A 24,669-nucleotide genomic window follows, 5' to 3' on the forward strand; every position below is an offset into this window, starting at 1 on the left:
TTCCCGCGTGACGGGTGCATAGTGAATCAGCACGTGAAAAAACAACATGTCCGCGTGTCAATGCGTGTAATTCAAGGAAAGGCCCTAAGCGCGTAATTGAAGTGACACGCACGGGGGTTTCCCTCAGCACGGGTTAAAGGTGATCAGGGCCAGCAGTTGCAGTTCACTGTACGTGCCTTTCGTGGAGACCGACTTGTGTGTTGCTACTTCGTTTTGTTTCGCGCGCCATCACAATTTCACAGCATCTGAAGGACGTATCTCTTCTTTTGGTGGGGGTATTGGCTATGCGTGTTTTCCATTATCACTCTAGTCTGACGGTGAGTCACACATGCTATTTTTCCCACTGCGTGTGCCCCTGTGTATCGCGTACCCATTTTCGAGGTCATAGTAGCCTGCGTGTCCCACACATACGTGTTTTTCGTATCCCTGGGTGCCACTGCGTACTGTGGGAGATTAATTCCACACACGTGGGCTACTGGGGGTTGCATGCCTGGTTTTACTGCAGTTTTGGGGTGCCTGAGCGTTGCGTGACCTGTCACTTTATCACTGGGGTCATATACAGCCTTGCAGGTGCACAGGGGGGCTGTTAACTTCTTGTATCCCACCCCTTTCACCCCAATTGCCAAGGACAATTGTCGTGTACGCCTCCTATTGGCACTACTCCATCTGTGCCGGCACTACTACATCTGTGCCATGGCTGGGAGGCCACGAAAGGTGAGGGGTGCCTCAGCTGGGCATACTCCATGTGTCAGGCATCATCAGCGACATGGCCGGGGTGACCAGGGAGTAGGGGGACTCCATGGTGGCTGCAGAGGGAGCAGAGGCGGGGGTGCACCAGTTCAGCACAATGTTGTGCCACGCGTTGTCGCAGTCATGCCACCACCCCCTGTGGCTCCGGTAGATGCAGTTCTTGCATCTGGCCCATGTGACCCGGCAGTCCGTTTCATCGACTGCCACGGGTCCAAGGGTAGTGGTAGCTGCAGCTGCAGCTGTGGACACCACCACCCAGGCTCACAGTCTGCCAGCATAGGCTCTGTTGGCACCTGAACAGTCCCAGTAAGATTTCCAGGAGGTTAGGAGGCACACCGTAAGTGCACGCAGGGCTGCCCTGACCGAGGCACGTGTCGCTAGGGCAGTATTGTTATCTGCTGCCCCTAGCAGCTGGTTGTTGGCAAGTGCATGGGCATATGCAGCCGACACCACCCTGGTTGTGAGTATACCATCCAGGACAGTCCCGGTCAATGACTCTGGCACAGCAGATGTTGCTGCGCAGGGTCAAGTCAGGGGCACCCAGAAGCCACTGATGCAAGTCAGGGCTTCCATCATTGTTCCACCCGCCACTCCCTTGTTTCAATCCACCAGCACCACTGCCCATACTGATCAGGGCAGCACTTGCCAGTCAGGGTCCACACCACAGTCCAAGAGGAGGATGGTTGAATCTACAGTAGACGCTAGGACCCCAGACACAGCTCCAGCCTCTGGCACATCGAGGAAGAAGCCTTTCTGCATGCAGGAACTGGACTTCCTTGTGGAATACGTGCAGGACCACAACCGTGATATCCTAGTGGGGCCGAATCATCACACTACGGCTGCCCATCGTATGTCCCACTGGAAGCAAGTTGCGGATTGTGTGAGTGCATTCAGACATGAGGTGAGCACAGCTCAAGAGTGCAAAAAGTGTTGGGATGACCTCCGACGCAGTGCTAAGGCGAAGCATGCCTCCAATTATGCCGTGACTGGGTTGACTGGCGGTGGGTCAACAGCTCAGGAGGAAGATCTCACTTTGCACGAGTCAGTTGTTGCAGGGTTCATACTGGCAGAATTGGTAGAAGGAGTGGGAGAGATGCTGGACTTTGATGCCCCGTCCAGTGAGTGTTGTCACCTGTTTGTCCAGACCATGTGTGGTTTGCTTGTGTGATGTGTTGTGCTTGTCTGCCACTAGATGCTATGTGTACATGGTTCCCATGTGCAAGTCTGGCAATGCTTCACTGATGCTTGCCTGCAGTGCAGGATGCTGGACTTGTAGAGCAGATGGGGACTGTCCTCATCATCACACATGCACCCTGCTCACATGTTAGTCACCCGCCTGCCCCTCCAGTCCATTTCTCAGCTCACTGGCCCTTCTGCATGTAGCCTGGGGTGTCTTTCCACTCAGCACTGGGACTATGTCATCGCATGACTGCCATGCATGTGTCTTCTGGCTGCATGCGGGTACTCCACGTAGGCATGCTCCCTTGCCCTTCCACCCCCCTGCATCCCAATTTCACCATGGCACTTATGGTTATCATGTTGGTGTACTACAATGGCCTTTTCAACGCTCTTGTGTACATGCACACTTCTCCCTGCCAACCTGCCAGACACATACAGTGGGGTACATCCTTTGTCCTTGATGCAGGGTGTCTCATTCGGACTGTGCAGATGGCAGATGCTCCACAGGGACATGAGTCCCCATTCATGCTCCATGTGCATTCCATGCATGCCCCTATGTGTCCTTGACTGGATGATCATTGTAGTACGTGTCCAGGATGACCTACATTTCCTGGCATTTGATCATCCACTCCATGGCCACTCTGGCTAAGCACTGCATCACGCACATGTTTAGGTTGTCAGTCTGTGTGGGGCACAGGCCTCCCCCTGTTTCAGGCCCCCTGACTCTGTTCAACTGGTTTAGTGGCTTCTGCACACATGGGTGTACTACTGAGGGTTCATCACGTGTCCTGCTTACTGTCCCATTATCATCTGGTGTGTAGTCAGTTGACTCAGATGGTGCAATTGACTCTAGTAAACACTGTCTGCCAATACTCAGGTCTCTGGTCACCCTTTCGCTGCCATGCAATGCCTCCCTGCATTTTCACTGGGGGGGGTTTGCTTGTAGCCATGCAACCCATTGCATGCACATTGCACGTGATGCCTAAACTTGCCCTTACACTGCCTTCACGTTTATTGATAAACATCATAATGTACTCGTTCATGTAGATAGTGGGTAACGTACACATGTTCTGCACTGCATCAACCCACTTCTGAGCCGTGTTACACCGTTCTTCATGCCTACTCACTGATGCAATGTCAAAGTGACATGGCATGTATGGTCAGATTATCATCCCTTCTCTGTCATGAATGCCACGGGCACAGATGCATCCTGTGACACATGTACTCAGTAATGGAACTCCCTAGTGGTTGTTTTGCAAAGTTGATTGGTCAATCTGCGTCCTATACCAGCTGGCATAGGGTGCAGATTGAATGTAGCCTGCCAATCGGGTTGTAATGACTGTCGGGCTGCCTGCACGTGTGTATGTGTACACTTTCACAAACATCAAAGCAAGCAGCGTTGTAGCTGCTTGCTTTGCTGTATTGGATGCTGTTCATGTTCACAATACAGATGTATGGGGAAGGGGCATTTTTGAACGCTTTCACATGTACATATGCAAGCAGCTTCAACGTTGTGTAGTGCAACATTGCGACTACTCACTTATATGTGTGTGAAAGTGTTCATTTACACATGTGTCTTCCGCAGCTTTTTTGATGACTAATATGTAGTTGATTGACGTTCATGCTGGTGAGATTTCTGCATTGCGCACGTTATGTTCAACTGGCATAATCCTGAAGGTGCACTGTAGTGCAGTATGTGTACGCCTAAGCCCACTTAGCTAATATGGTGGGGCCTGGCCGTGGAGTTTTTACACAAGGAATGATGGAATAGGGCACATTCATAGCACAATGTGCTCAATCAGGCCCTGAGGGGTGTTGTAGAGGCTTCATGTCCTGCAGCTCATACCATAATGGGTGTTATGGTCCCTCATGCCTGGTTGCAGGCACTTGCTTTGCTTGGGACATTCACTATATGTACATGGCCCATGCCACCCTGTACGGGCCGAGCTGCAGATGGATAGAGCTATTTTGGTGATTAATTTTTAGTGATGCATGTGTACATGCATATTACGTGTGTCATTGTGTGTTTGGATTCACTTGCAGCACTGGTCAATTTGCAGTTCGGACATGCTTATGGTATGTGCATCTCTTTATTACCATCTGTCTTTTCTGCCTGTGACATGTGCCTGACCGAGGTGGTGTCTGATGGAGTTCATATACTACTTTTTGTACTTGTGTAGGCTTTGCTATTCATACACATCCATTTCTGCTTTTGGGATGTCTTTGCATATCAAGGCCATTGGATGCATGGCAGGTTCTCATTTCTGTGTGACATGTCTGCTTCATGTGTTGCCTGTCAATGTGATGTCTATGTGTGTGTGGATTATGTGCTTCTGACATGTGTACTCATGTTTCTTTTTTCCCCCTTGTCAGATGATGACGCAATGGAGCCAGAGGATGGTGTTGCCATGCCAGACACAGGGTTGCTATCACACCAGCACCCCAGCACAAGTGGGGGTCGTGGGGTGGTAGACCACGAGAACCCACTTGTTTCCCTGACCATCGTGTCTAGGGCTGACAATGAGTCTAGCCTGGATGATCACTCTGACGACAATGTCGGGTTGGATGTGCGTTGGGTCCATTCGTCAAGGGTGAGTGATTCTGATGTGGACGCTCCTCTGTCTGCGACACATGCACTGAGGGGCAGACGGTGGTGGGACCTCTGCCTGTGATGTATTGGGACGCACGGTCACCCTCCACACCAGTTGCTGATGTGCCTGGGGCATCACATCAATGGAGGAATGTAGTCCTGCCGCCGCGGATGGTGCCAACCCAACAAGGACGTCGGTCCTTGGGCCCCGCAGGTGTCAAGCCCAGCAAAGCGGTGGCCGCATGCCAATGGTGTATACTGAGTGGGAGCAAGCCATGGTTGCCAATTCTGAACAGTAGGGAGCAGCAATTGATAACATTGGTGAGAGCATGGAGCGTGTGAGGCACACATGGATGCCATGAGGGTTGACTATGATTCCCTCAGATATGCTCTGGGTGTGCTCTTGATGACCCAGAGGCAGCGGTCAGAGGAGGAGGTTGGAGCAGCATGAGCATACCATCTCGGCTGAGCTACGTGCTTGCCGGGAGGTGTATCAGTTGTCCAGCCAGACCTTGCAGGAAGTACTCTGTGTTACACGTGTTACCTTGCAAGAGGAAGCACGCGTATCACGGGAGGTTCTGCATGCTGACCTACGTGTCATCGCCACACAGAACCAGGCTCACCCATCCCACAGACTTGCTGCCGAGGAGGGGCAAGCTGTGCATAGGCATGGTCAGGGTACTGTGACATGCCAACCTTTTGAGCCAGAGGGTGAGGAGGACGACGAGTTATCTCCCACACAATTCGGGCTGCGCAGGCATTGAGCCATGGAGTTTTTTTTTATCTCTACATCATCGCATGTTGGTGTTGAGGTGCACCCTGTACCTCCCCCCTCTTGGGTGCCCCACCTCCCGGGTCGTATGTGGCCATTTTTGACTTTTATAGTTAGGTTAATTAGTTAATATCTTTTTTTATAGTTAGTTTAATTAGTTAAAATCATTTTTTATAATTAGTTTAATTAGTTAATATAGTTTAAAATTGCTTGTCAATTGTGCATTCATGTGATGGTGTGTTGCTTTGTGGCTTTTGAAAGCATCCACTGTCTGTTCTAGCAGGGCCCTTCAAGCTTGTCTTGTGTATGTGTTTGCAGCTTGGGGTCCTGACTCACATATGGCACTCCTGCTTTCCCTATATATGGGCTTGCAAGGATGGTTCGGTGTTACAACCATTTACACAAGGGCATTTGACTTTCGTCATATCTGTGGCCTGTCTGCTGCTGTACTACCTGTGTTAACACCCCAAGTGGGGATAAAGTAGTTTTTCTCCACCGCATGTGTGCAATCAATTTTGGTGAGTACATAATTGATATGTCCATTTATTGATGTTGATTGTGTTGTGTGTTCTTTTCTTGCCTGTATATGTGCTTGATGCACTTCATGCTGTAGACAGTAGCCTGCACCGTTTGGCTGTCAAAGTCACACTGATGGTGGGAGGAGGTTGGATGTAGGTCTCAAACATGACCCAGTGACAACCAGCATGAAGACACACACAGGGAACTTTCCAGCCTTATTAATGGCTTTTCTGCCCTTTCTGCAGGAAAATGAGCCTCCAGACTACCTTTCCCAGCAGACACAGGGCCAAGAACTACAGAAACCTGGCCACGTTGGGTGGTGCACACGTGCCCATGCATGCCAAAGCAGAAGCACAGGGCTTGTGCTCTGACGTCCGACAGAAGCAGACGTGTTTCCAGGAGCTCCAAGCAAGGTGAGCAGTATGAGGGGCCACATCCCAGCCGAACCTCCTCCAGGCCCCTTGCACATGCATGCTAAGTAGCGCCAGTGCTGGGGAGGTTGGCCAGGCATTGGGGAAGAAGCGCACAGTACAGCTAGGACGCTCTGAGGAACAAATGCCAAGTAGCTTTACAAGTTGTCAGGGGCACATGCAGGGGGCATCACCCATATCCTCGAGTCCCCTGTGCTCCATGGAAGCTGAGTTGTTAGTGCGGTAGCGTTCCTATCCAGAAACTAATACAGTGCACGGGGGCACCCAGCAAAGCATAGACTCAAGTGCTGTGCATATCATTTGCATATGCAAATTGCCATGTGCACTACCTATTGAAATCTGCAGCTGGCAGAACACGACTTGTACTGAAGTCGCAGCTCGACACATGCGTCTAGCAGCTCAAGCAAAGACCATTCTATCATATGTGATTCTTAACAAATTGGTATTCATTTTACTGCGGGGCCATGTGTGGCTGCCTTACTGCATTGACAGTGTATGAACCATCACGGGGGCAAGCAAGAGTATAAGAACAAAGCAGCAGACAAGAGTGTTTGTTTGTGGAGAAGTCACTTAGTTTGAGGCATGAATGGTGTTGTGTGTGTGCTGTAAACACACACAGATTATTAACTCACTCTCTCTTTGCAGCATTTTACTGCTCCTGTTACCGGACCTGAGAGTGTGCAGTCAGGAGGCCAGCACTCACCCCAGAGATAAGTCTCTCTTTGGCTTGCATTTGAACCATTTTGTACAATGTGCATGAAGAACATGGTTTCTCGGATTAAGTATTTGTTAATGTCAATAGTTGTATTTAGTATTTTGTCTGATTTCCCTTGCCCATCCAACTCCCCTCTCCTGCTCCTCTTTCCGGTTATCCTGAATACCAATGCCTATCCAAACAGTGGATCCCTGACCCTCTTTCCATGCCGGGGTCTCGGAGGCCTGTGTAAGTTTTACCTTGCAGGTGCCCAGACCGCGGAGGGGGTGGTTGGTTCGTGCCACTCCTGCATCTGTACACCGTAGCTGGCACACTACCCATCAGTTGTTGCATACTCATTGTATATAGTGAACTGAAAATGCTACCCATCCTGTTGAACCATTGGTGAACTGTGCTTTCTTGGTTGTTCTATCATTCTGTTTGGACATGTGCTTGGACATTTTCTGCAACTTCAAGTCATCTACTGGAGACTCTTCCAGGGTTTATTTCTAACTACAGGCTTTTTCCCTAAATTAGGGGTTTGGCTCCTTGGACTTCTCTGCGATTTGGTATTTTTACCAGTCAAGGTGGCCTCTGAGGGGGCTGAACCCTATTTACACGCAAGGTAGAACATGGAAACCAAGGGATAGGTGTATCCTGAAGCCAGGTAGACTAGGAGGAAGAAGGCTACAGATCCCAGACACAGGTCTTCAGAAGGTCATGGTAATGTGCACATGAGGGAGGGCCTTTTGTTGTTGGACAGTAAGCTTGGCCTAAAGTGTTTGGCCTCTCTCTGATATTGTCATTGTAACATACTATGTACATGATGTGTTCTGCTGGTCAATGGCAGTTCCTGTGTTGTGTTTACTTTTAAGGTGTCAGGGGAATGTTGTGGTTTGACATGCTGGGGTGTACACATGGAGAAATACGGGAGGGAGAGCCCCAAATAATAGCACAGGACAAAGGGCTATCAGTGAAAGGAACACAAGAGGGGGAGTCCTGTCTAAGGAGTTAAAGCTAATTGCAATTTAGTTATATGCAAAAGAAATTTGAGGAGTATCTGCTCCTATATTGTAGCATAATTTATGCATATCCACAGGATGGGTATAAGGACAAAGGAGAGGAAATACACGCACTCATGTAAGTTAAATTATATAGAATCTGAGAATAGTTTTTTATTATCTCTTCTCAGTCATTAAACAAAAACTGGATTATGAATTCCAATAGGAAAGGCAGACATTGCATTTAAATAATTATACAATTTTTCGCATTGCCAGATGAATGCTGCATTGGAAACTTTTTCAGCACATGTATAACAGACCTGGGTGAGTGAATACATAAGAATACCGTATAATGACATTTCAAAGCGAAAGACACATATACAGGCTCAAATTTTTGCTTTTAAGTACATTACTTGTTCTTCTCTTGGTTCACCTAAAAGTAATGCCAGGTACGTTACACATTTATCTCAAACGCATAGAAACAACATGAACATTTACTGCTCTAAACACAAAACCTTGGATAGGTCTGACAAAAGCCAGGCTAGAGGGTGACCAAAGTGGATCGACGTCCTTGACCTGAATCGAACCCACGATTGTAAAAGGGGAGGGGGGACCTAACAACCGAAGGTAGCAGGGTCCCTGGACGTTTCGGCTAAACAGTGGGTCACAGCCTTCTTCATGGAGCCAAGGTATGGGGACCCCTGTGGAGAATGGAGGGGAATAATGGTTATAACACCATATATATTGTTTGGGTGCAGTGTATAGTGCAATGAAGTGTTAAAATATTAAGATACTAACAAACAAACAGATTAAAAAGGAGACTCTGGTAAACTCATAACAGTGGTCAAAAACTGACCTTGCTCTGGACTAAAACCTGGGTGTTGGCCAGGTGACTGACTTTGACGAATTACAGCTGGATACTTTCAAGGATGTATAGGGTTAAACTCTCACATCATGTAGCTGTGGGGAACAGGGAAGAATAGAAACGTACAACTGGGTAAATGTGACAACCAGGATATGAAGTGATAAAGAAACAAATGGAGGTTACACATCTAGAAATCTGGTTACCTTATTAGGGGAGCCGACTTCCCAAGAAAGACAAAAGGGCTAGGAAACCGGGCTGAGTTGGTCAGCAAGAGACCCGGGGTGAGTCGAGTCTGCAGGAACAAAATCGTACAAAGGGACCCCAATGTGTAGTAGGTTAATACAAGAGCTATCAACGTTAGCAGGGGCCATAGCCACGTAGAGAGAAACGGGTTGTTACCTAGTAGATGCTGGAAGCTCCAGCCGTGTGTGTCCGTGTGGGCAGCACAGTACCGTCTGAAGCTGAGAACACAACGTGGTGCTGTGCATGTGCGGAACTAGAAGATGCTGTTACCCGGCGCATGCGCGGTGCTGCGCATGTGCAGAACTGGAGGACGCTGCTACCCAGCGTATGCGCGTCGAGGACAGAGTGGTGTTATGGCAACCAATGTTGTTGTCGAAGGGGCCTGGCAATGAAGGAAACCCACGAGTCGCGAGTAGCAGGGCTGGGGGCACTGTAGCCCAACGCATGTGCGGCGGGGGCGGCAGCCTATACTAGACTCAGAGGGGCCTGGCAACAGGACAACCCCTCAGTCCTGGTGCACCTCAGGACAAGGAAAGCACTGTAAGTGCAGGAGTACCCTCAAAAGGGATACACCGCACTGCGGGGGGTGTGTGTGTGTTGAGGCATTTGCGTCGCAGGAAGAAAAGAATGCTCAAGTATCCCATGTGCTCCATAAAGAAGTGGGCTACGCTCAGGGAGAGTGAAAGGAACAGTGTTTCCAATGAGATCCATTAAGAGGGGAAGAGCTAAAACTGGTGTGGTGGCTCAATTTCATTGAGCCCCAGGGTTGTGGATTGGAGTTTGTAAACCCACCACTTCTCTTTGAAATTAAGAGAGTTGGTGATGTTGTGAGTATTGAAAACTTTGTCCGCCACCCACCATTTGAAGCTGTCCGGGCCATGCTGCAGTTCAAGGAAATGGGCCACAAGGGGGGCTGTCATGGTTTTACAGCGGATTCTGGAACGATGTTCCCCAATTCTTTTGTGAACTGGCCTCGATGTTTGTCCCACATAGCGTAATTTACAAGGACATTCTATAATGTAAATTACGTTGCAGGTCTTGCAGTTAGTAAAATGTTTTAGTTTCCATTCCTTGTCACCAATCATGAACGAGTTCATTTTTTTGGTTTGTTTACATGCCGAGCAGTTGCCGCACGGGTGGTGGCCGTTGATCTCTCTCAGATTCCACAGTGTAGAACTTGTATTGGTTTTGGTCATTCTGGCATGTGTAAGCATGTCTCTGAGGTTCTTAGATCTTTTTAATGCCATCCTTGGTAGCGGTTCCTGTGGAAGGCTAAGCTGTATCAATGGCCAGAATTTTCTTATTGCCCTTTTGAGTTTGGTAGTGTTGGGGCCAAAGGTGGTGACACATGCCATGGTGGTTTCTTATTGGGTGTCTAGAATTTTGGGTGTGAGAAGTGCTTCTCTGGGTGTAAATCTTGCTCTTTTCTGTGTATCTCTAAGGAGCTTTCTGGGGTAGCCCCGGGCCTTCAAATTAGTTACGAGAGCTGCTGCATTCACTTTGTAATCTTCTGTGTCTGTACAGTTTCTCCGTATTCTAAGAAACTGACCGTAGGGGAGATTGTATCTTAGGTTCCGCGGGTGATTGCTTTTATAATGAAGCACTGTGTTGCGGTCTGTCTCTTTTTTAAACATAGTGCATTCCAAGCTGTTGTTCTTAGATTTGATGGTAAGGTCCAGGAAATTAATGCTGATGTTGCTGCTGCTGATCGTAAATTTGATCTCGTCCGTACGGTTATTGATCCATCCAAAGAAGTCTGCCAGGGTTCTACTTTCTCCTTTCCAGATGAAAATAATGTCATCGATGTATCTGTACCAGAGTATAATGTTGTCAAGGTACGGATTACATAGATTGAGAACGTTATTGTATTCATATTCAGCCATAAATATAACTGCCATGCTGGGGGCAAAGGCCGCCCCCATGGCAGTACCACGAATTTGCAGATAAAAAGTTTCTTCGAATTGGAAAAAGTTGTTAGTTAGAGCTAGTTCCAATAGTTCAACTATAAAGTTGATCGGAACTCTGGTTTGTAGCATATGGTGGTTAAGGTGGTGTTTGATACATTCGACCGCTGCTTCTTGGGGGATGCTCGTGTAGAGGCTATTGATATCCATGGTTACTAGTATGTCTTCGGAAGGGTTAAAAGGTTGGTGTTCAAATCTGTTTATTGTAGCCGTGGTGTCTCGCAAGTACGTCGGAGTTTTCTGGCTTAAAGGTTTTAAGAAAAAGTCAATGAATTTGCAGACAGGTTCCAGCACTGACCCGCACCCTGATACAATAGGTCTTCCAGGGGGTAAATGCTGGTTCTTGTGGATTTTGGGTAAAGCATAGAAGGCTGGGATGCGTCCCTCAAAATTATTGAGGAAGATTTCCTCTCTTTCGGAAATCCAATTGTTCTCCATAGCATAGTCAGTAATGTCTTTGATCTTCTTTTTGATTTCTAATGTAGGGTCTTTGCGCAGTTTTTTGTAATTCCCCTCTTCATTGAGTAATGACATAACCATTGCTTTGTATTGGTTAGAGCTCTGAACGACAACCCCTCCTCCTTTGTCCGCCGCTTTAATAACGATAGCAGAATTCTCGGCCAGGGCCTTAAGGGCTTGTTGTTCCCCCTGTGTGAGATTATTTCTTTTATGCGAGGTGGTACGTTGTGCTTTTATCATTTCTTGCTTGATGCATTTTTCAAAAGCAAGGACAGATACCGGCATTTCGTTGTCATTGGGAAGGAAGTCCGATTTTTTCTTTAGGCCTGAATCATCAGGTTCTAGGGGACTTTCTTTGTCTTGGAAAAAAACTTTTCTTCTGATAGTTCTGTAAAAGTAGGAAAGTTCCTGATCGAGTCTAAACCAATCGGTGTGATTAGTCGGGACAAATGACAGTCCTTTGGATAGTACAGATTTCTCCTCTTTGGTGAGTGTGCTTCCTGAGAGGTTGAAGATGGGTACAGTCTCTAATATCTCCTCCGTCTCCTGTTGGGGTTCAACGACCTCCAACGTGGAAAATTGAATGGGGACATGGGCTGGAATTGAGGCGGGCCCCAGTAGCCTCCCCTGGGACCCCCTAGGCCTAAAAAAGGCGCCATCTGTGGCTGCTGGTGGTTGTCGCGGTTACTCGGTCTGCCGTTGGTATTTGCTGAGTCATCGTCGGATGAACCCGAGCTTGATGTATTCCAGAAAGAGACCTTTTTTGCGTCTATTTCTTGCTGGGCCCGTTTGATTGATAAGTCTTTCTTTTTCTTTCTTATCCTTATAGTCAACTGATAAATAGGGATATACGAGTTCTAGTTGGAAATTTTTTATATCTTTTGCTAGTTTTTTGTGCTTCTTTTCCAGCGTGCTACTCATAAAGGTATCCATTGTTTTATTTATTTCCTTCAATTTTTCTCTAGCGTTATCCAGGCTGTCGTCATTGAGGAATTTCTCCTCTTGTTCTTTAAGTTCTTTGGTGATGTCTTGATGTATCCTCCTAGCAGTGGTGATCGTTAGAACCATTAGGTCCCTGCTGCATTTAGTTGCAATCTTACTAAAACCTAGTATGTAGTCTTTATCTTCTAAAAATAAGGCAGGCTCGTTGCGTACCTGCAGGCCCATGGGTACTAAGTTTGCTCTGAGGTATTCCCTTAGGAAGTGCCCATGCACTTCAGTTCTAAAACAGCGTTTTTTGAGGTTGAGTAAGTCCTCAACTGATGCTGATGACGCTAGGGATTGTTGGGCACCCTCAATATTAAAAAGAGTCGGGCCTTGGATGATCTCTAGGATCTGTTCTTCCGTAAAGCTGAGGGTTTGGTCCATGGTGCAGGGCTAGAATAGGGGTGAGAAAACCAGAGAGAGTCCTAAATGATTGGGCTAAACTGAGTAGCCAGGGTAAGTTAGAAAAGGTCCCTATTATAGCAAAAGCTATATCTCGACAGAGAAATACGGGAGGGAGAGCCCCAAATAATAGCACAGGACAAAGGGCTATCAGTGAAAGGAACACAAGAGGGGGAGTCCTGTCTAAGGAGTTAAAGCTAATTGCAATTTAGTTATATGCAAAAGAAATTTGAGGAGTATCTGCTCCTATATTGTAGCATAATTTATGCATATCCACAGGGTGGGTATAAGGACAAAGGAGAGGAAATACACACACTCATGTAAGTTAAATTATATAGAATCTGAGAATAGTTTTTTATTATCTCTTCTCAGTCATTAAACAAAAACTGTATTATGAATTCCAATAGGAAAGGCAGACATTGCATTTAAATAATTATACAATTTTTCGCATTGCCAGATGAATGCTGCATTGGAAACTTTTTCAGCACATGTATAACAGACCTGGGTGAGTGAATACATAAGAATACCGTATAATGACAATTCAAAGCGAAAGACACATATACAGGCTCAAATTTTTGCTTTTAAGTACATTACTTGTTCTTCTCTTGGTTCACCTAAAAGTAATGCCAGGTACGTTACACATTTATCTCAAACGCATAGAAACAACATGAACATTTACTGCTCTAAACACAAAACCTTGGATAGGTCTGACAAAAGCCAGGCTAGAGGGTGACCAAAGTGGATCGACGTCCTTGACCTGAATCGAACCCACGATTGTAAAAGGGGAGGGGGGACCTAACAACCGAAGGTAGCAGGGTCCCTGGACGTTTCGGCTAAACAGTGGGTCACAGCCTTCTTCATGGAGCCAAGGTATGGGGACCCCTGTGGAGAATGGAGGGGAATAATGGTTATAACACCATATATATTGTTTGGGTGCAGTGTATAGTGCAATGAAGTGTTAAAATATTAAGATACTAACAAACAAACAGATTAAAAAGGAGACTCTGGTAAACTCATAACAGTGGTCAAAAACTGACCTTGCTCTGGACTAAAACCTGGGTGTTGGCCAGGTGACTGACTTTGACGAATTACAGCTGGATACTTTCAAGGATGTATAGGGTTAAACTCTCACATCATGTAGCTGTGGGGAACAGGGAAGAATAGAAACGTACAACTGGGTAAATGTGACAACCAGGATATGAAGTGATAAAGAAACAAATGGAGGTTACACATCTAGAAAACTGGTTACCTTATTAGGGGAGCCGACTTCCCAAGAAAGACAAAAGGGCTAGGAAACCGGGCTGAGTTGGTCAGCAAGAGACCCGGGGTGAGTCGAGTCTGCAGGAACAAAATCGTACAAAGGGACCCCAATGTGTAGTAGGTTAATACACGAGCTATCAACGTTAGCAGGGGCCATAGCCACGTAGAGAGAAACGGGTTGTTACCTAGTAGCTGCTGGAAGCTCCAGCCGTGTGTGTCCGTGTGGGCAGCGCAGTACCGTCTGAAGCTGAGAACACAACGTGGTGCTGCGCATGTGCGGAACTAGAAGATGCTGTTACCCGGCGCATGCGCGGTGCTGCGCATGTGCAGAACTGGAGGACGCTGCTACCCAGCGTATGCGCGTCGAGGACAGAGTGGTGTTATGGCAACCAATGTTGTTGTCGAAGGGGCCTGGCAATGAAGGAAACCCACGAGTCGCGCGTAGCAGGGCTGGGGGGCACTGTAGCCCAACGCATGTGCGGCGGGGGCGGCAGCCTATACTAGACGCAGAGGGGCCTGGCAACAGGACAGCCCCTCAGTCCTGGTGCACCTCAGGACAAGGAAAGCACTGTAAGTGCAGGAGTAGCCTCAAAAGGGATACACCACACTGCGGGGGGTGTGTGTGTGTTGAGGCATTTACGTCGCAGGAAGAAAAGAATGCTCAAGTATCCCGTGTGCTCCATAAAGAAGTGGGCTACGCTCAGGGAGAGTGAAAGGAACAGTGTTTCCAATGAGATCCATTAAGAGGGGAAGAGCTAAAACTGGTTTGGTGGCTCAATTTCATTGAGCCCCAGGGTTGTGGATTGGAGTTTGTAAACCCACCACTTCTCTTTGAAATTAAGAGAGTTGGTGATGTTGTGAGTATTGAAAACTTTGTCCGCCACCCACCATTTGAAGCTGTCCGGGCCATGCTGCAGTTCAAGGAAATGGGCCACAAGGGGGGCTGTCATGGTTTTACAGCGGATTCTGGAATGATGTTCCCCAATTCTTTTGTGAACTGGCCTCGATGTTTGTCCCACATAGCGTAATTTACAAGGACATTCTATAATGTAAATTACGTTGCAGGTCTTGCAGTTAGTAAAATGTTTTAGTTTCCATTCCTTGTCACCAATCATGAACGAGTTCATTTTTTTGGTTTGTTTACATGCCGAGCAGTTGCCGCACGGGTGGTGGCCGTTGATCTCTCTCAGATTCCACAGTGTAGAACGTGTATTGGTTTTGGTCATTCTGGCATGTGTAAGCATGTCTCTGAGGTTCTTAGATCTTTTTAAAGCCATCCTTGGTAGCGGTTCCTGTGGAAGGCTAAGCTGTATCAATGGCCAGAATTTTCTTATTGCCCTTTTGAGTTTGGTAGTGTTGGGGCCAAAGGTGGTGACACATGCCATGGTGGTTTCTTGTTGGGTGTGTAGAATTTTGAGTGTGAGAAGTGCTTCTCTGGGTGTAAATCTTGCTCTTTTCTGTGTATCTCTAAGGAGCTTTCTGGGGTAGCCCCGGGCCTTCAAATTAGTTACGAGAGCTGCTGCATTCACTTTGTAATCTTCTGTGTCTGTACAGTTTCTCCGTATTCTAAGAAACTGACCGTAGGGGAGATTGTTTCTTAGGTTCCGCGGGTGATTGCTTTTATAATGAAGCACTGGGTGGCGGTCTGTCTCTTTTTTAAACATAGTGCATTCCAAGCTGTTGTTCTTAGATTTGATGGTAAGGTCCAGGAAATTAATGCTGATGTTGCTGCTGCTGATCGTAAATTTGATCTCGTCCGTACGGTTATTGATCCATCCAAAGAAGTCTGCCAGGGTTCTACTTTCTCCTTTCCAGATGAAAATAATGTCATCGATGTATCTGTACCAGAGTATAATGTTGTCAAGGTACGGATTACATAGATTGAGAACGTTATTTTATTCATATTCAGCCATAAATATAACTGCCATGCTGGGGGCAAAGGCCGCCCCCATGGCAGTACCACGAATTTGCAGATAAAAAGTTTCTTCGAATTGGAAAAAGTTGTTAGTTAGAGCTAGTTCCAATAGTTCAACTATAAAGTTGATCGGAACTCTGGTTTGTAGCATATGGTGGGTAAGGTGGTGTCTGATACATTCGACCGCTGCTTCTTGGGGGATGCTCGTGTAGAGGCTATTGATATCCATGGTTACTAGTATGTCTTCGGAAGGGTTAAAAGGTTGGTGTTCAAATCTGTTTATTGTAGCCATGGTGTCTCGCAAGTACGTCGGAGTTTTCTGGCTTAAAGGTTTTAAGAAAAAGTCAATGAATTTGCAGACAGGTTCCAGCACTGACCCGCACCCTGATACAATAGGTCTTCCAGGGGGTAAATGCTGGTTCTTGTGGATTTTGGGTAAAGCATAGAAGGCTGGAATGCGTCCCTCAAAATTATTGAGGAAGATTTCCTCTCTTTCGGAAATCCAATTGTTCTCCATAGCATAGTCAGTAATGTCTTTGATCTTCTTTTTGATTTCTAATGTAGGGTCTTTGCGCAGTTTTTTGTAATTCCCCTCTTCATTGAGTAATGACATAACCATTGCTTTGTATTGGTTAGAGCTCTGAACGACAACCCCTCCTCCTTTGTCCGCCGCTTTAATAACGATAGCAGAATTCTCGGCCAGGGCCTTAAGGGCTTGTTGTTCCCCCTGTGTGAGATTATTTCTTTTATGCGAGGTGGTACGTTGTGCTTTCATCATTTCTTGCTTGATGCATTTTTCAAACGCAAGGACAGATAAAACAGCGTACACATGGGCTATGTTCACATGTGATGTGTACAGGACACTGAGGGTCACTTGATTTCACATGCATATATTGAGAGCATGTCCCTACTGACTCACACTTACACAATGCTCCACCACACGTACAACCACCCTTCCATGCCTACACATGCACAGAGATACCCTTCTCTGGCACGCTGTGTCCCTGCAGCACATGATCAATTACCATTTGGGGATTGTGTGCATGCGTCACTAGCTTACTTTTGTTGCTTGTCCTTTTTATGTGATGCTCAAGGTGCATCCCCAACACAATGGCTGCTCAAAGTGCTGTGTGCTGATCAGTGTGTTTCAGGAGACACACACAGCAGACAGGTTAGGGATTAGCGGATTTTACTTAGACAATGGGCATGTGAACAGGCATTCAGTCTTTTGTTGATGCTACCACTGGTTGCAAGCATTTGTGTATGACTTGGTATGTGTGGGAGGTTGTTGGTCAGTCATTTCATATGATTCCATGTCAGGCGTGATTGTCTCGGCCCTCTTTCCATTTATCACATGTCACTTCGTATGTAATTAGTCATGTGTTGGGCTTTTGCTGTTGCATGCCATGTCATGGTGAGGCAGACAAGGGTGATGTGGGTTGGGAGGGTTTGGATGACATACCAGTGATTGTCATGGCAGCTTGTTTTGCAGGGGGTGGTGTGATACACACCTTGCATGTGTTCCTTTTGGTCACACAGGATTGGTTATGTAGCTAGGGATGCACACAATGTAGCACTTCCGTGGCAACATTCTCAGGGTGGTAAGATCGTGACAGTTGACTGTCTCTTTGTCATCATCGATTGTCACCTGGTATGTGCCAGGCCTGTGTGCACTTCGCAGGGGTGGGAGTTTAGGTGAAAAATGTGGCCAAAAGGTGGGTCCGGGCTGCCTCGCCATGTGCCCTTTCCCCTCCCATGAGCATAGCCTGTGCATGTGGATGGGGATGTGGGGTCACCACCATGTCCACCGGTACATCCCACCGTCTTGCAACATTGTGACATTGTGCAGGACACATGCTGCCACAATGATCCTGCACACTACTGGGGGTACATATAGTATCTGTCCGCCAGAGCGGCCAAGGGAGCGGAAGCGTGGCTTGAGCACTCCGAATGTGCGCTCCACTATGCCCCTGGTTGCAATATGGGCAGCGTTGTATCTTACCTGGGGTGGTGTGGTGGGGTTCCGGATTGGCTTCATCATGTGGTTGCTCAGCGGGTAGACACTGTCCCCTGGGGAGGTGATAATGGTTGTGATTAGTTGGGTTTGTGTATTTGTCTGTGTGTCACATTTGTACTCACCTAGGAGCCATGTGTCGCCATGCTTCCCAGCTTCCAGGGCCCGGCTCAAGGCGGACATTCTGTATATGAAACTGTCCTGGGTAGACCCAGGATAGTTTGCATAGACAGAGGTGATGATTCCATGGGCATCGCATACAACCTGTACGTTGATGGAATGCCAGTGCTTGCGGTTTCGATAGATGTGCTCAGTGGCCCTAGGAGGACGTAGGGCCACATGGGTGCAATCTATGGCACTGTGCATTTTGGGGAAGTGTGCCACCTTGTAAAAGGCCTGTGCCATGGCCTGCCTTTCTGTGGGTGTTCTGGGCATGTATATGTGCCTGAGGACTGAGGGGCGCGCAGTCATGATTGCCAACACCTGGTGTACGCAGCATGACCCGTTGCATGTGAGTCCCCCCCCACTATGGCAGTTGTCCGCCGAAATGACCTAGTGGCCAAAAAATGTATGACATTGAGCACCTTTTCCAAGGGGCTCAATGCTTGGGAGCACAGGGTGGGTGATGTAAGGTCATCTTCCCAATCCCTGACCAGGTCCAGGATGATACAAGGTGGAAGCCTATACCTGCCATAGACCTGGTCATCAGGCATCCCAAAAAGGCTGGTCCTTGGCAAAGAAATGTGGGGCCTGGCTTTTCTCCTCCTCCTGCGGTGTCCCACGATCAGTGCTGCGAAAAATGGGGTATTCATCGTAGCTGTATATACGTGTTTGTTGTTTGCGCGCACTTTTATACTGTGCGCGAGGACGTTCGTTTCCGCCTGCCTTCCTGTGGCGGACGTGTTGACGCCAGTGTGCTTCTTTTGCGTCCGCGGGTTTCCTGTATTCGATTCCATTAATACGTGTTGTTCGTGTGCGTGTGGGCGTTCCATGTATTTCCCTGCAGTACTTCCCCAGTTACGCCTTCTTTCTCACACGTTGTTTCCCATTGCGCGTGTTCCGCCCCATTTTCCGCCCCCTTTTTGGTGTGTGCGCCGACGTTGTGTGCTTTCGCTGTGCACGCCGCGCACGCCATTCGGGATGTTGCTGTGACGTGTGAGCCCATGTGCACCACGCTCGGATTTGGCGCACATCCTGGTGTAAACACGCTCAGTCCCTTCCATGAATCGCACGCGCACACGTGCGCTTGCTTTTTCACGCTTGCACCAGCTTGCGCCAAGATTTTCGGTGCACATTTGTTCCATGAATGGGTCCCAGAATCAAAATGAAACTGCTACAAAATATGGATACCTGTCCAGTGCGCAAATAGCTATATGTTTCAATAGCTCTATTGTCCCAGGAGGATAGCTTAACGGCAACGTGCGCGCCTTGGAAGCAAGACGACACGAAGTCCCTGAGTCCGCGCTTAGAAACCTCTGGGTGTAAGCGCGTTATAAATACGCAACTAAGATTAACAAAAACAATTATGCAACTAAAAAAACAAAAACAAAAGAATTTCTGTAACAGCGCCTCGATGCCCGCGGGCTGTGTGAGCGCTTTAAAAATGCAAAATAAATAAATACACAGGACTATAAGGACATTCATTAGCCTGCATTTCAGGATCTATTTGCAAAAGCACCTTCCAATATATCAAAATGATATCAACACATCATTCAACTATAAGAAATCTAGTCTATAAACTATACTATGCTAAAAGTCCTGCTTTAGCACTAGCCAATTTAAATAACAATCTTCTACATGGTACACCCAAAGACCTACTCAAAGAAATTGACCATATCCAGAGAAAATATTTTGGAAGTGAAAGCCACTTACAAAATGCAATAGTTTTACAACAGACTAGCAACAATTGTACAGATGGCAACCTTCTACTATACACATACAAAAAGAAATACTAAAATGTAAAAGTACATCTGTTGAAGTACCAAACCATGTGTGTGTGTGTGTTGCTGCAGAACTTTTTTTTTATAAAAGTAACAAAAAAGCTATAGGCATAAAATACATACAAAATAGAAGACAATGAAGATTCCAAATGGCTTGAATTTGCTCTTTATCTTATAGCAGAAAACAAATAAGAAATAATTGACCCCTTAATACGTTGAAGTTACTGCACTACACAACTTGACAACAATCAAACTCCTTCACGTGCTATCACAAATAACTTAGAATTATTCCCACTACCAAAACCCATGCAACAACTCAATTTATATGAGAGCATCATAATTCAAACAGTGCACCCATTTCAAGCAATAATACACCTTCAACCAAAAACAGCAAAATTACCTCCCTCTGAATTAGTGAAAGGCATTTGTGGCAAAGTAGTTTATTTACCATTAGATGTAAAAGAAAATGTGCACACTCTGGGAGAGCAATGTCCAATAGAGCAATCTTTAATTGTCTTAGTAAATGGTGTACCTACAAAAGACAAAACAAATTGGCAACAATCATAGACTTACATAAATTTAGACAAGCCTTGCAATATCTAAAAGACAATAGTGCATACTACAAAGAACTGAATATTGAAGAAAACTTAAGGGAAACAAATGAAATAATTCAAGAGTCACCAGAAACTGGTCAATTTGAACTTCTAGATCCTGCTACAGTATACAATATTTATAGACCATTATACAATTCATCCATTACACTCTAATGAGACCATAGATGATGCACTAGAAATGTACCAAATGTGACAAACCAAAGGATCACCAATCAGCATATGGGAAAAAAGTATAGAAGAACATGCTTTTCCTTTACTCTTTCCTACTGGGAAAGGAGGAAGGTAAGATGATAGACCCAATCAGATAAAGGAATCAGAATACCGCTCGTTACGAATGCATTCTGAAGATCCCAGATTTAGACAAAATGTGGAATACATATTCCACCTACTATTTGAAAGTGAACTAGCAACTCTATGTTACGGAGTTGCATACACATTGAAATCAGGAACCCACTTTCAAAATATGTCAGCTATGCAATTAATACAAAAAGTGCATGAATAAGATGATGTTTTACAATCAAGCATTACAAATCTATTAGCAAACATGCGTGGTACTAAAGAGTACGGGTTCCAATGTCATGGAGATGTACATTGTATGATAAGAAACCTTGGCCCACCCACTTGGTTTGTTACATTAAGTTGTGCAGAATATGCATGGGAAGATTTACATGATTTTCTACGCATATCAAACAAAAACAAAACAAACATAGATATACTAACACCTGGAGAACTTTGCTCTCTAGGTCCTGTTAATGTTTCAAGATATTTCTATCATCGCTTCATTTCTATGCTACACTTTATTTGTAATAAAACTGTTCCTCCCCTCAGAGAAGTGCAACACTTCTTTTGGAGAAAAGAATACCATGCCAGAGGAGCAGCACATATCCACATGCTTTTATGGATTAAATATGCTCCTAAATTTGGTCAAAACAGGGATGCCACTGTTTTACAGTTTATCGAAAAATATGTCACTTGTCAAATTCCATCAGAAGCAATAAATAGTGATCTTCATGCACAAATTGTACAATTTCAAAGACACAAATATGGTCGTCGCAAATACAAAAACAAAGGGGAAATACTACACCAAATGCCGCTTTGGTTTCCCTCACCAGTTACAGAAACAGGTGAAGTGAACAACTTCATGTCTTCAGTTACACATAGTGTTAAAGTAAATCACCCAAGAACACATTGCATAAAAAGAATAGAAGAAGCAAAATATATCAATGATTACAATGCAACCATTGTCCTCTTATGGAATGCAAACATGGATGTGCAGTACATTGCAGATAATTCCACTGCAGTTGCACAATATGTTACAGCCTACTTAACCAAAGCAGAAAAAACAGAGCTTCAAGACCTCTGGAATGACCTATCATCGGACAAAACACTGTCTCAGAAATTGTACAGTTTAGGAATAAAAATGCTCTCTCATAGAGAATGTGGCTGCTATGAAGCTGCAGATTGTTTAACCGGTAGTGCTTTGTATGGAAAATCAGAAAATATAGTATGGCTAAGTCTTGGTCCTGTTAAATCTAGAAAAAGGGTTCTCAAATCATAGGACAACATAGAAACAATAGCCAAAAACGATCCCAACAGCTAAGACATTTTGAAAAACAATTTACCAGACACATACTACCCAAACAGGAGTAGCACTTTGGAAACCATGTGTCTATACCACATAGCCCAATATTTCACATACAAACATAATATAAAACCCGATGAAAAAAAAGATAGATACAGAGTGACAAATTGTGAAGGCAGCTTAGTGAAACTTACCAAATGAAGCTTAATTAACCATATCAAATTATCATTAAAAACTCCTCAACATAAAGAACTATATTAAATGTCCCTGCTACAACTTTTTAAACCATGGAGAAAAGAAGAAGAGATACTAGATATCTATGAGTCCTATGAAGACACTTTCAAAGGAAATGAAAGCACTATAACCAATGTAAACGTTACACAGTAAAAAACAATGTTGCACAATGAACAGCAACACGAAGAAGAACTCCAGGCCCAACCAGATAAGGACACTCCCGACAGTAGTCAACCTTTTGTAACAGGAAGCAAAGAACCACTGGGACAGCCACTAATATCAAATGAGGCAGAACTAGCTATGACAGAAGTAGAAAACACATGTGTCACTATGAAGAAGACACAGAAGACTGTACTACAATCAAAACTGACCAAAGAGCAGTGTACCATTTTTCAAGAAGTAACAAACGAAATTGCACATGGTGTACAACATGAAAATAAAGAATGTACCTGCCAAAATTACAAACCTATACTACCATACGTCAGTGGTGAAGCTGGTTCAGGCAAAACATTCTTAATGAAAATCATCAGCAAGTTCCTTCAACAATTGACAAACAACAAACTGTCATCTGTTTTAACGGCCCCCACAGGTTTAGCTGCCTACAACATAGGCGGTGTCACTTTACACTGATTACTACTCCTTTCAGTAGAACACCAAAACAAATTAGAATATTACAAACTTTCTACAGAAGCTGCAATGGAACTACGCAGAGTGTTAAAACAAATGAAAATGCTACTAATAGATGAAGTGAGTGTGGTCTCCAACCTAATGTTGGCTTTGATTCACGTCAGATTACAAGAAGTACTCATAACAAACTACAAAGAGCTCTTTGGAGGAAAACACATTATTGTTTTCAGAGATCTTCTTCAATTGACATCAGTGAAAGGTGAACCTATTTTTAAAACCTTAGCACACAAACTCTGCCGTTAAACTGTTGGCAGCATAGGAAATGTTAACCTTTGGCAACATTTCCAATACAGAGAATTAACAGAAAACATGCACCAGTCTGCAGACCTCACTATGCCAACATTTTAAAAAGTATTAGAGTTGGTGTACTATCTCAAGAAGTACAAGGAATATTAAAAACCCGGCACATCCACGCACTCTATGGCCATAACTCATGTGCTACTGATGTCATGGAACAATTAGCACACAAAAATGTCAAATGTATGTCCTTGATGCCAACTCTTGCAAGCTGTTCCAAATTCAATGAAACAATGAAAACAGAATTGCAACCAATAATTGAAATTTGCACCACAGACAAACGGGACGTACATGGTATGACACTACCCATGTGTCAACAAGCCACAACAGCACTAAATACCTTAGAAAGTTCTATCTCCAACACAGCTGGTTTGAAGAAAATATTAAAATTATATTTGAACTGTAGAGCAAAGCTTAAACATCACCTTGATGTGGAGCAAGGACTAGTTAATGGAGCACTTGGTACAGTTGATGGTTTTCAAACATACCCACGTGACAAGAACATTCAGTTTGTCAATATTCTCTTTGACAAACTCTCAGAAGTAAAAAGGATAGGATGCTCAACAGCTCGATTCCTTCTTTTCAAAGACATGTATGTACGCAGAGAACAATTTTCTCTAACTCTGTCACATGCAGTCACCATTCACAAATCACAAGGTCTTACCCTAGATAAAGCATTGATAGCTATTGGGAACACAGTCTTTAAAGAAGACATGAGCTACATAGCACTATCGCGCTTACACACTCTTGACGGTCTATTTCTAATCAACTTTGATGCAAGTAAAGTAAACACTGATATTCATTTCATTTTAGAATACAATAGACTACGTACACTATACACCCCCCATCTAAAAACCTATCCTGTTCCACAAAAACCAAAAGGTTGTAAAAGGAAACTACTTCAAACAGAAATGCAACAGGATCTCACTGCAAATCGTCCAAAGAGATTGAAAGAATCTAATACTGCATCACTCACTACAACCAAAGAAGAATGTACTACTCAAAGTAACTTGGGTACTTCTTCAAAGAAGCAACACACACTCCGAAGAAATGACTTTGACACAGAACTATGTGATCCATTCAAATTTTGAAATATAACTGGTGTAAATTGCTAGGCAAATGTAGCAATAAATATTCTATTCCAATTTCCATCAATTATTGGGAACATTTACTTACACAGTACAGACCAATTGTGTTTGCAAATGTTAGTCCTTCATAGAAATGCAAGCAACAATCCTGACAACACATATCATGTTCATGGAATAAGACAAGA

This window comes from Ambystoma mexicanum, chromosome 6q (genome assembly GCF_040938575.1).
Source record: "Ambystoma mexicanum isolate Mex_15411 chromosome 6q, UKY_AmexF1_1, whole genome shotgun sequence".
NCBI classification, from domain to species: domain Eukaryota; kingdom Metazoa; phylum Chordata; class Amphibia; order Caudata; family Ambystomatidae; genus Ambystoma; species Ambystoma mexicanum.